This window comes from Alexandromys fortis, unplaced genomic scaffold (assembly GCF_014885135.2).
Source record: "Alexandromys fortis isolate MF-2015 unplaced genomic scaffold, M_Fortis_MF-2015_v1.1 scaffold_48, whole genome shotgun sequence".
NCBI classification, from domain to species: domain Eukaryota; kingdom Metazoa; phylum Chordata; class Mammalia; order Rodentia; family Cricetidae; genus Alexandromys; species Alexandromys fortis.
Window position 1 is genome coordinate 6,710,416 of NW_026067947.1, and position 12,614 is coordinate 6,723,029.

Below are 12,614 nucleotides of genomic sequence, written 5' to 3' on the forward strand. Positions count from 1 at the left end.
GGAGAGGGAGGGGGAGAGGGGTGGGGGGAGGGGGAGAAGAGTGGGGGGAGGGGGAGGGAAATAGGAAGCTGGGAGGAGGCGGAAACTTTTTTTTCCTATTCTCAATAAATAAAATAAAATAAAATAAAATAAAATCCTCCCTGCAAACAAACAAAACAACAACAAAAAAACCAACAATATTACAGAATATACAGTACCATTCCAAAATGGCAGAAAGAAGGCATACCAAGGAAATACTGGACCAAAGGAAGAGCTAAAACCAGTAGGACGCACTCTAAACCTACATCTCCATTTCTTATGTCAAAGTGCTTTTCAGGTCTCCAACTTCTTTCAGCTTCATTGAGGACACACACTTCTTTTTTGGGCTGGTCCCATACCCTATTGACAGCTTTCCATGACTCTGGCATCTCCAACATCTTAGGTTTTCCAAGGCAATCTAGACTTCATCTTTACAGCTTCACAAAATGCCCTCTTTGAATCTCCATCCAGAGACAACCCTGTCACATATCTGGCCTCTACAGAGTTTTTTAGCTAAGGATGTGATATCCCACAACCCTTTTCATGTATCCTTGACTCTAAAGCCATAACCACTTGGCCAAAGCTTCCAAGTTCTACTGCTTATTGGCTGTGAAACCTGACCCTCTTTTTCAATTACATATGTATCAGCTTTCTGTTGTTTATCATGTCCTTCATTGCTAAGCTTTTCTTTAACTTTTCACAAGTTAGAAGCTTAGCTGTGTGGTGTCTTGCCCTGAGGTCATCATTCCCTTTATTCCATTTAATATCAGGCTTTTCTTCAAACTCTGTATTATCTTTGAGTGCAGGATTTAGTTCCATTACATTTCTTGATGCTTCTCTTCTCCCTAAACCATGTATGTTCTATTTTTACTTGCTGAGTTTGTTCCTTTTCATTATAGACCTGCATAAGAATGGACACTAATAAGCAGCACAGTCAATATTTGGCTATCTTGAAATCTCCTCTGCCAATGCTATTAATCCAACACTCTTCAACTTAGCCTCAGGCAGGATTTTCTATACAAGGGCAGAAAGTGGTCACATTTCTCACCAAAATATCACAAGAACAATCTCCAGGGAACTTCCTAATTCTCTTCTTCTCTGAAACCTCTTGAGCTGGGCTGTTATGATCTGCATTGCTCTCTGTGACATTGCATTCCAGGCTCCTACTATTATATGGCCCACAAATTCCACTTAAAGATTTTAGCTGCTTTTCTAATCCAAAGTCTCAAAGTCCACATTTTACCAACAAGCAGCATTATCATTCCTGCCAAAGACCCTATTCCAAATTCTTTCTTAGACAGTGTTTTATTGACATGAAGAGACTCTATGACCAAAACAACACTTATAAAAGAAAGCATTTAGTTGAGACTTGCTTGAAGTTTCAGAGGTTTGGTCTATGATCCTTATGGTGGGGAGCATGGTAGGATGCAGACTGACATGGTAGCTGAGATTTCTACATACCAATCCTCAGACAACAGGAATCTAGAGGGCCACTAGGCCTGGACTGGGCTTCTGAATCCTCAAAGCCTACCCCAGGTGACATACTTCCTCCACCAGTGCCATACCTACCCTAAGAAAGACATACTTCTTTATACTTTCAAGTAGTACCACTTTGTTTGTCAATCAAGGATTCAAATATATGAACCTATGGAGCTATTCTTATTCAAACTATCACACCATGTATTCTGACATAGTATAGTATATAATTATATAAATTGTTTTATCTGGAAGCAATAAAACCCATTTAGTAATGGACAGAAACCTCCAAAATATATGTTATTATAAATTGGTATATCCTATGTATTGTGTTATAGTAATGGAAGAGTGACCAATGAATATATTCAAAGGGTAAGATTTTGTCATGAAATATACCCACTCCTAGCACAGTTATATTTATTAACATTTTATAACATTATGTCTAATAATTTTAGAAAAATCAGGTGCATCCCAAAGGATTTGGAAATTTTTATGGAGAAACAGAGAACAGAGAAAGAAAATAATCATAAGGTACAAATGATTGTATCTTGTTTTTTAAGTTTTCTATAGCATCCTTTTTAGTATTTTTTTTGTAGATATTCATAGTCAAGCCAAAAACCAACAGTTCACATCATAGAATCACCTTGCTGAAGAGGCTTTCTTCTGGGAAGAAAAGACAGATTGTGATCTCAGAAAACTGAAAAATATCATGTTATATTGCGAAAATAAAAAAGAAAACTATCTCTTTGCATGGGCATCTTGTTCTCGGAGATAAGGTTAAGCTTCATTTTTTCCAAAGAATGCCTTCAGTGTGGACAACCAATATTCTTTAAATTCTTACTTTTTATGTCTTGTAAGAGATGTGGCCTCAAGTTTGTTATGATTGTTTGTACAAGCCATGCCCACTCTCTCCCCCATCCGGTGAGGCAGGCTGATCTTCAGCTTCTGGCCTGAACTCGCTCTCTTTTCCATCTTCCTCTTGGATAGGCAGCTTTTCTTCTGCCTCTCTTCCCACTTCTCTTCTCACCTCTTCTCTATGTCTTCTTCTCCTTCTCCCCACTCCTCTAAGTAATAAATATCCAATTCTATTCTCTACGATGTCTGTCTCCCACCAGCTGGCCTGCCCAGCTGCTTGCTTTCCAGGGACCAGCCCAGTGCCACATGGCCCACTACCACCATTTGGGGACCTACAGCATTTATGCTGTCTACTGCCATTGGGGATCTTACAGCATTTTTTAAAAAATCATAACAAATTTATTATTGTCTTTCTTTCTCTATGACTGTATTCCTCTACATGGTGCCTATAAATCTCAGTGTTAATTGTTCTCATATTCTTTGGTGTATACTTAACAAATAGCTAAGATTTTTTTTCTGTGGTATGTATAAAAGAAAGAAAACTGAACCATAACTGTTTTCTAAGAAACATAAAAATCACAAATTAAGAAAGGCAGAGCCAGAGTGGTCACTAAGTCAGTGACAAAACCCCAGAGGAAACAATTTTCAGAGCAGATTAGAAAAAGGAAGTTTTACTTGACTGTTTACATTTTCAAATTTGTCATTTCAGACTTAGGAGAAAGTCTCCAGTGACATGATAACAAATATATTCATTGGTTGTTTGTGATTGACAGGTTTCAAGTTTTGTTTTGGTCTGTCATAAGCCTTTACCAGAAATAATACATATTTAATTTGCTTATGTTTGAAGTTTTAGTACAGTTAAGGCTACTTTTAAAAGTCTAATTAATTTTAGAGAAGTTTCAAGCCTGATTTCCATTTTAACTTTGCTTTATCATATGCCAGGTAGTCAATGTTTGGTTATTACATTAATAGGTATATGTATGCATTACATAGATAGATTTCTCGGGCATATTTTACTGTTAATGTTAAATAGATATTTCCTAAGATGTATGCCATATTTTCATATAAATTAATTCTTAAATTGATTTTTGTAAATATTATACACATAATCCTACATGTTCCTCAAATGACTGGTATGTGTGTGTGTGAGTTGTGTGCTTGCATATAAGCTGGCATGTTCACTTGTATGTGTACATGTGAATGTATATTCCAAGGTCCATATAAGCCAGAGATTGGCATAGGATAATCATACAGGTCCCCCCTAGATATTACATATTGAGACAGGGTCTACTAGTTGAACCCGGACCTCCCTGATTTGGCTTTATACTCCAGGTAATCTCTTGAGGATTGAGATTACAAGAATATGGGTTCTAAGAACCTGGACAGAGGTTGTAACAATTGGTGCTTTACCCATAGGTTCATCTTCTACCCATCGAACCCCTGTATAACCCCTAGGATGACATATTGATGTGCACTTGTGATATTTATCTTTAATCACAGATCCCATAAACAGACATCACAAGGGCACATTCAGCCATATGCTACTCCAGAATTGCTGGGAGAATGGGACTCATTTCAGCAGCTTTTGCTTATCCTCTTTCAATAGCTTTGGGTTTCCAAATGGCTCAGTAGCTTTTATTTTAGATCTAATATTTGACTTTTTCTCTAGCTGCTGGAAAAGATTTGACAGGATTACAAAGAAAGATTAAACAGTGTAAGTAGAATGCTTATATCCTTTAGTGCAGTTACAATTTTGAAAACAACATTCAAAACATATTACTAAATTGTGCTTAATAAAACATCTCAGAATGTTCCAACCAATCGGTCAATCAATTAACCTCTTCATATTTGAGAATCTACTTGGGCAGCTTTGTGATATAGGCACCTAAGTATATAAAGGAAAAAACTAAGACAAAAAGAAGGAGAGAGAGAGAGAGAGAGAGAGAGAGAGAGAGAGAGAGAGAGAGGAAGAGAGAGAGAGAACAAACCTGTTCACTAACTATTTAAAGTAACTCACATCACAGTTATTTGTCATGAAAATAAACAGAGAAGTGAGCAGTCATTGTTGCTGGAGTATATATCGGAGATGTAATTGAAGTTTTAGGGTTTAACCATAGTTAGAGAGAATTAGTGTTTGGAGGAATTTATCTCAAGCTGGTAAGAATGAAAGTCTCTATGAACAAAGGATCAAATGTTGAGAGACAAGGAGGAAGTAAGTAGGTTTGGTTGATGTGCTAAGACCAGCATTCTGGGAAGTAGAGAAAAGATATAGTGTGCTCAGGGTGAGCTCACTGGTCACCTCTGGAGTTTCATGTAGTATGTATTTGGAAGCTAGCATTATCTATGCCAATGATGTAAGGCAAGATACATTTCCAGAAAAACTAATCTAGAAGCAAGATACTAAATTAATTTAAAAAGAAAAAAATGCATTAAGTAGAGGAAAATAAAGACATACTTTGGTTCTACATTTTAAAGTTTCTATCTTTTAAAAATGAGTTTTCAGAGCAAGTTACAGGATGGCCAGGGCAGCACAGAGAAACTCCTGATAAAACTGGTGTAGGAGGTCCTTCTGTTTATGTGTCGCTCTCATTGGTTAATAAAGGAATTGCTTTGAGCCGATAAAAGAGCTATAGGGGAACAGAGCTAAGCAGGGAAAACTAAATGGAATTCTGGGAAGAAGAGACAGAGGGAGAAGCCATGGATCCTCCGCCTGAGAAAGACACTGGTTAGTATCTTTGCTGGTAAGCCACTGCCACATGGTGACATACAAATTAATATAAATGGATTAAATTAATATAAGAGTTACTTAATAAGAAGCTAGAACTAATGGTATAAGCAGTGTTTTAATTAATACAATTTCTGTGTGATTATATTTGGTTCTGGGTGGCTGGGATGAACAAGTGGACCCTCTGCCTACAAAACCAAGCAAACAAAACAATTTCTTGGAATTGGGAAGAGAGATCTATCAATAAAGTGCTAGCTTTGAAGGATCAGTGTTTTATTCCCAGCACCCATGTAAAACAATCTGTAGGGTTGATCTCTGGTCTCTGTAAGAACAAGCATATATGTGCTCATGTTCCACTGCACAGACACGAGTATATAGCCACATACACATACTCAATAATGAAAAATGTCAATTTCATTAGTAATTCAAAAAATAGTTCCTGACAAGAAAAAACCTGAATCAATAAGACCTTAAATTAGACAAGTTTTATATAAAATAAATGCTAAATTATAGAGAAGATACATTCCTTTTGGTTGTATATGCCGTTAAGTGTTTCTTCCCCACTGTGGTATTGAAACAAAACACCAACTGAGTCACGTAGAAAGAACACTCTTAGACCTGTTGAATTGCCTCTAGGCGTTGCAGTATGCTTCAGATTCATAGCTTTGTGAGCTGTTACCCCTGCTGGAGTGGGCTTTGGTGATAGAGCTGTCTTTGAGTCATTTCTGCTTTTATAAATAACTCCTCATCTCTATTACTGTAAGTAACCCTACTAAAACTTATTGGTTCACCAAGCTGGTCTTTGGTGGTTCTTTGTAATTTTGTCTATCATGAGCTCCCTATTTGGGATGAGATGTGTTGTCTGTCCCCAGGAAGTTTTTTTTTAAATCAAATAGCAGCACTTTAACAGTCTTGCGATCAGTCATGTTTTCATCATCTCCCTTGTCCTGGTGGGTACCCTTTCTATACAGAACTGCCACTTTGTGCTCTTCCTGTGTGCAAGCACTCACTCACAACTTTCTCCACTCAGCAGCTTTCCTGTGCTTTTATGCAGTATTATATTCAAATATCCGTATAAATTTTCTGTTCCTAGTATCCATTCTACCTGTGGAAAGGGCTAAAAGCTACTCTTCGCTTGCTTTGTAATCTTATTTTCTCTACTCTTCGAAATCCTTCAATGCAGCTAATTTCCTCAACATCATGGAGTTCTGAGAGTATGCTATTATATTAGCAAAGCCCCTCTGTCTCCTCTTTCCATGGTTAAATATTCATTACCTCTCTATAAGTTTCAATTTCCTTACCCATAGGAAGGCCCATTTGCGGAATTATTATATGATTATTACATTGTTACTTGATGCTTGAAGCTTGTGCTCCTTCTATTCAGAAGAATAAACCAATAGACTAATAATGAGTCATGAGATCATCAGCTTTTGCTTATATTACACAATCTTATAGTCTATGAAAGATGAGAACACAGTTTTTCTCTTTCTTTTATTTTTAAAAATGTACCACATTGGATGTGTTTTGTAGACATTCAGTCATGTTTTTCTCCTGATTGATACAACCTAGACCTAGTGAAGAAATCACTTTACACAAAGGCTTTTATACCTATAAAATGGTGTATGAATAATTCCCATTTCTACTGACATATATTCCTTAGGAAGTATCTATTCAAGTTAAAAAAAAAAAACAGTCACAGATTTACTTGAAAATGCCCTAAGATTCCCTGACTTGGTCATTTCCGCTCTTAGGTATAATCCCAACATAAGAACACACACATGCCTTCTCTCAGAAGATATGGTTAAGAATGCTTTAGCACTCTTAATAGACAAATTTAAAAATGATACTCTTGTGTAGAGAATAGAATAAATAAAGAAATTGTGTATGCTTATGCAATTATTTCAAAATACTATCCACAATGAAAGTGAATGCCAAACCAAAGAAAGAGAAAAACTAGAGGAACATCACAAACATGATGTTGAGTGAAAGGAGTCAGATACAAATAATACATATTTTCAGTCATATGAATAAAAAAATATGAAAAAAAAATCAAGAAACTAGTCATCAATAATTTTAAGTAGGAAATGATGATGTTTGGGCAATTGAGGCCCAAAAGTCAGTATAGTAGTTAAATGAGAATGTTTACTTCAATAAAAAAACAAGATACAGAGAACTAAATATTACTTGTCAAACTGTTCCGTTGCATATATCTTTTTAATGGCTTATTTGAGTATTTCCTGTTTAAATGATATGATTTTGGGCAATCTGAAGTCTGTATATAATGTGCAAATAAGTGAAAATCAATCATGTACAGAATGTCTGTGTAGTCACAAACAAGTTTGAGTCTAACACTTGCAATAGAAAACTTGCAGGCTGATATTTATGGGAAAGCGAATGGTTTCACTCTGGTGTTTATTATTGTTTTGAATAACTTAGATTTGATTTTTGTTGTCTTTATCTTAAATGGTAATTGATGTGTTATGTTAACATATGCATATTCTCTTGCTGTTAAAAGTGTAAGCCATATTTTCATTTGTCTCATAGCCAGATACTGATTAACTGCAAAATGATAGCTAACAGAAAATCGGTACTTTTCTGGCAGACCCTACAACAAATTCTTTTAAAAAGTTTTTATGCTTCAATTAACATATAATGTATTAGTTCTTATTATGGCATTTTCAATCACTCTGTGAAAATATATTCTCTCTCCCCTCTTCTCCTCCATCCCTCTCCTCCTAGTCCCACTGGTGTTTGGATCACACACATTTTGTTACTTTCCCCTCATTCTCTTATCTCTTGTTTTGTCCTCATGTTTCATGGCCTATATTTCCTCCTCCTCCCTCCCCCCTCTCTCTCTCTCTCTCTCTCTCTCTCTCTCTCTCTCTCTCTCTCACACACACACACACACACACACACACACACACACACTCTGAAGTGCACATGTCTTTCTGAGTCTGTTACCTCATCAAATATTTTCCACATCCATTTATTTTCCAGTACACTTCACAATTTCATGTTTGTTCTTTACTGGAGAATAAACTTCTGTTGCATTAGAAACCACATTTTTATTATCCAATCATGTGTTGATGAACACCTTGCCTAGTCTGATCTCCTTTCTGTTGAAAAGATGGCTATGATAAACAAGGAGGTGCACATATCTTTGCAGTAGGATGTAGAGCCTTTTGGGTATATAGCAGGAGTTGTACAACTGGGTCACATGGGTACCACACAATCCTTCTTCACCTGAACAAAACCCACATATAGTGAGCAGATTGTTTGATCATCTTTAAATGCAGACAACAAACTTAAAAATTGTAACACCTTGATGAAGAAGATGAACTAAATAATCAAAAGAGCAGGAATCTGGTCTAAAATCCAAATCAAGGACTCTAGTCCTCCCATCTTCACTTTTAATATGCATCTATATACAGACTGTATATAAAACCATGAACACTTTAATATAAAAACTTAACTTTGAAGTTTTACATAATTATATTTATTACAGAACTTCTAGTATTGTCTGAGTTAGAGGCTCTTGTGTTAGAAATGCTTACATAGTAGACTATACATGGCAAGAGGTCAGAAGTGAACTTATATGACTTCTTCAGTTCAGTGCTCTCATGTGAATATGGTCAGAATTATACAGCTAAATCTTAAAACATCTTCTATGAATATAGGCAGAGGCATAAAAAATCAATATTATCCTCAAAGTGAAAAATAGGATTTTTCTTGCTAATGCTACTAAATTTTATGAACAAATTTTTAAAGTTACAATAAAATACCCAAGTAGTGTTTGAATGTGATTTACCAAACTTGCACATTTCTATAACCTGTGACAGAACAGAGAAAAATGCTTTAAGTCTCTAAATGTCCTCATTATACAAAATTTAACACATTCCTTCCAGGTAGAATTTATAAATACACATTTGAAATTTATAAAATATAATAAGTGAATAAGCCTTCTTTAATAATTTTACAATAAGAAACAAACTGTTTAAAAGTTTAATGTAACCTAGAAATGTGTTTGAAATATACAAGCAGAAACATTGGAAGATGTCACCTCTCAACCTTGTTGAGGTGATGAATGTGTTCTGATCCTTGGGAACCTTCTAAAGCAAATTAAAATGGTTTTGTAAATTATTGTAGTAAGAAGTACTTTATAGCTGTTTTCATTAAAAATAAATACATTTTTATTAAAAAGCAAAACTGTCAGTACCTACCACACAGTGATCAGCATTATATTAATATAAAAATAACAATAGCTGACTTACCTGAGGACATTTTCTCACAATGAAAGGGAAAAAAATGAAATAACAGCAAAACAAAACAACGCCACTGTGATGAAGTAGTTACAGTCAACACCCTGCAGTCACTGAAGAAAATAACAGTTAATGTGACTTTAAGAAATAAAACTCTCTGTTTTGGTTCTCCTCTGATTTTCTACTGATCTAAATCATGAAGTCTCTATAGTCAATGCATAATCAGCAATCATGCTAAAATTTAGCATATTTTTCATAGTCTCTAAGAGTAAAGTGGCTTCATTATGACTATATTGTTATCTTTTTCAGGTACCTATTTCTTTCAGGACTAGGTTTCTTGTGTACATGTGCCTCTCTCTCTCTCTCTCTCTCTCTCTCTCTCTCTCTCTCTCTCTCTCTCTCTGTGTGCACAACTGTAAGTTGACGTGTGTGTGTGTGTGCTTTTATAAGTCAGAAATTAACATCAATCTTCCCCAGAGCTGCCATTAAAAGTGTGTTTCAAGAGCTGGTCAATGTGGCACAGCCTTTAATCCCAGCACTCTGGAGAAGCAGGTGGATCTCTGTGACTTTGAGGCTAGCTAAGCTACTTCCAGGACAGGCACTGAGGCTATACGGAGAAACTCTGTCTCAAAAAACAAAACAAAAAGTGTGTTTCAAGGGCTGAAGTCAATAAAAACAACAACAACAACAAAAACAAAGAATCAATGAAACAAAGAGTTGGTTCTTCGAGAAAATCAACAAGATAGACAAACCCTTTTCTAAGCTAAACAACAGAAAGAAAGAGAATATCCAAATTAAGAAAATCAGAAATGAAAAGGGGGACATCACAACTGACATTGAGGAAATCCAAAGAACCAATAGGACATACATTGAAACCCTGTACTCCACAAAATTGGAAAATCTAAAAAAAATGGATAATTTTATGGACATGCACCAAATACCAAAACTAAATCAAGACCAGATAAACAACTTAAATAGACCTATAACTCCTAAGGACCTTTAACATTACTTTTTCCAATAAAGATACTATTACCATTTTCAATGGCAGGAAATAACTAATTATAGATTTAAAAATCAGTGTCACAAATTACATACATATAAGATGATGTAAAAATACAGTGTTAGGTAAAGAATTAGAGTACAGCACCATATCAGCTGTATCTAAGGGGTAGAATTCTTTTTTTATTATTAAAAATTTCCACCTCCTTCCCTCCTCCCACTTCCCTCCCTTCCTCCTCCCCCTCCCTCTGCAGTCCAAAGAGCAGTCAGGGTTCCCTAACCTATGGGAAGTCCAAGGTCCTCCCCTCTCCCCCCAGGTCCAGGAAGGTGAGCATCCAAACAAACTAGGTTCCCACAAATCCCATCCATGCAGTAGAATCAAAACCCAGTGCCATTATCCTTCGCTTCTCGTCAGCCACATTCAGAGAGTCCAGTTTGATCGCATGCTCCATCAGTCCCAGTCCAGCTGACCTTGGTGAGCTCTCATTAGATCAGTACCACCATCTCAGTGGGTGGACGCACTCCTTGCGGTCCTGACTTCCTTGCTCATGTTCTCCCTCCTTCTGCTCCTCATTTGGACTTGGGAGCTCAGTCCAGTGCTCCAGAAAAGACACAGTAGACTCAAGTGTAGTCTGATTATCAGTTATAATACCTATATATTGTTTCTCTTCTCCTTGAAAGTGGAAAAAGGAGACTTTTTAGGTAATGATCTCACTTTGTTCTGTATATGCTGTAGGAATTTTGCTTAGAATACTGGAACATTTTCTTGGCAAGTTACTGATCATATATGGCATTTATCTCATGTTTTGAAAAGCCTCTGAATAGTAAAAAATAAATTTCTAGTCTCCTCCCAAGGGCCCAAGAAGGAAAAAATATATTATATCTCTGTACTATTCTGAATATAAACTGTAAATGCAGTAAGTATTTCTCTGAGTACCATATGTTGTGTGTGTGTGTGTGTGTGTGTGTGTGTGTGTGTGTGTGTGTGTGTGTGATAGTAGGGTAGTAAAAGATCATCTTTTCTCAGTAAGAATTACAGAAATATATAATATATATGTGTTCATTATATATAATATATCTATATCATCTATCTATATCTATATAGGTTCAATACCCAGATTTGATTGTTGATTATTTCTAGTTGGCAATACATTTATCATAACACTTAAATGTATGTAATTTAATTCTGTTTTATGATAAAGTTAAATTACTAGTACTTGAATAAGATTGTACTACAGACTAATAAGCTAGAAAGACAGCGTTTTGTGTGTATTGGCTTTTATATCCATATTAGCTGTTTATAATTTTGAATTGTTTTAATTCTTCAAAGTCATAAGTGACCATAGGTAAATTTGTGAAAATTATGATAAAACCTACAATAAATATGTTTAACCAGTACTAAATCTTATAGTAGAATGTACATTTTATAAAATCTACCTGAACATTTATAATTTAAAACAGTAACTAGAAAATGAAAACTATTACACACACACACACACACACACACACACACACACACACAAAGTCTCCCAAACAAAATAAGCCAAGGGCCAGATGGTTTCAGCATAGAATTCTACCAGAACTCCAAAGAAGAGCTAATACCTAATCTCCACAAATTGTTAAATACAATAGAAACAGACGGAACATTGCCAAACTCCTTTTACGAGGCTACAGTTACCCTGATACCCAGACCACACAAAGATCAACTAAGATTGAGAATTATAGACCAATCTCCCTCTTGAATATTGATACAAAAATACTCAATAAAATACTGGTAAGTAAAATCCAAGAGCCATCAAAAAAAAAAAAAAAAACCACCATCATCCACCATGATCAAGTTGATTTCATCCCAGAGATATAGGGGTGGTTCAACATATGAAAATTTGTCAATGTAATCCACCATATAAACAAACTGAAAGAAAAAAAAGAACGATCATCTTATTAGATACTGAAAAAGGCTTTGACAAAATTCAACACCCCTTCATGATAAAAAAAAAAGCCTTGGAGATATCAGGGATACAAGGAATGTATCAAAACATAACAAAAGCAATATACAGCAAGTTGAAAACCAACATTAAATTAAATAGAGAGAAACTCAAAGTGATTTCACTAAAATCAGGAACAGAACAAGGTTGTTCACTCTAACCATATCTATTTAATATAGTATCAGAAGTTCTAGCTAGAGTACTAAGTCAACAAAAGGCAAACAAGGGATACAAATTGTAAAGGAAGAAGTCAAATTTTCTCTATTTGCAGATGATATGATAGTAGTGACTCCAAAC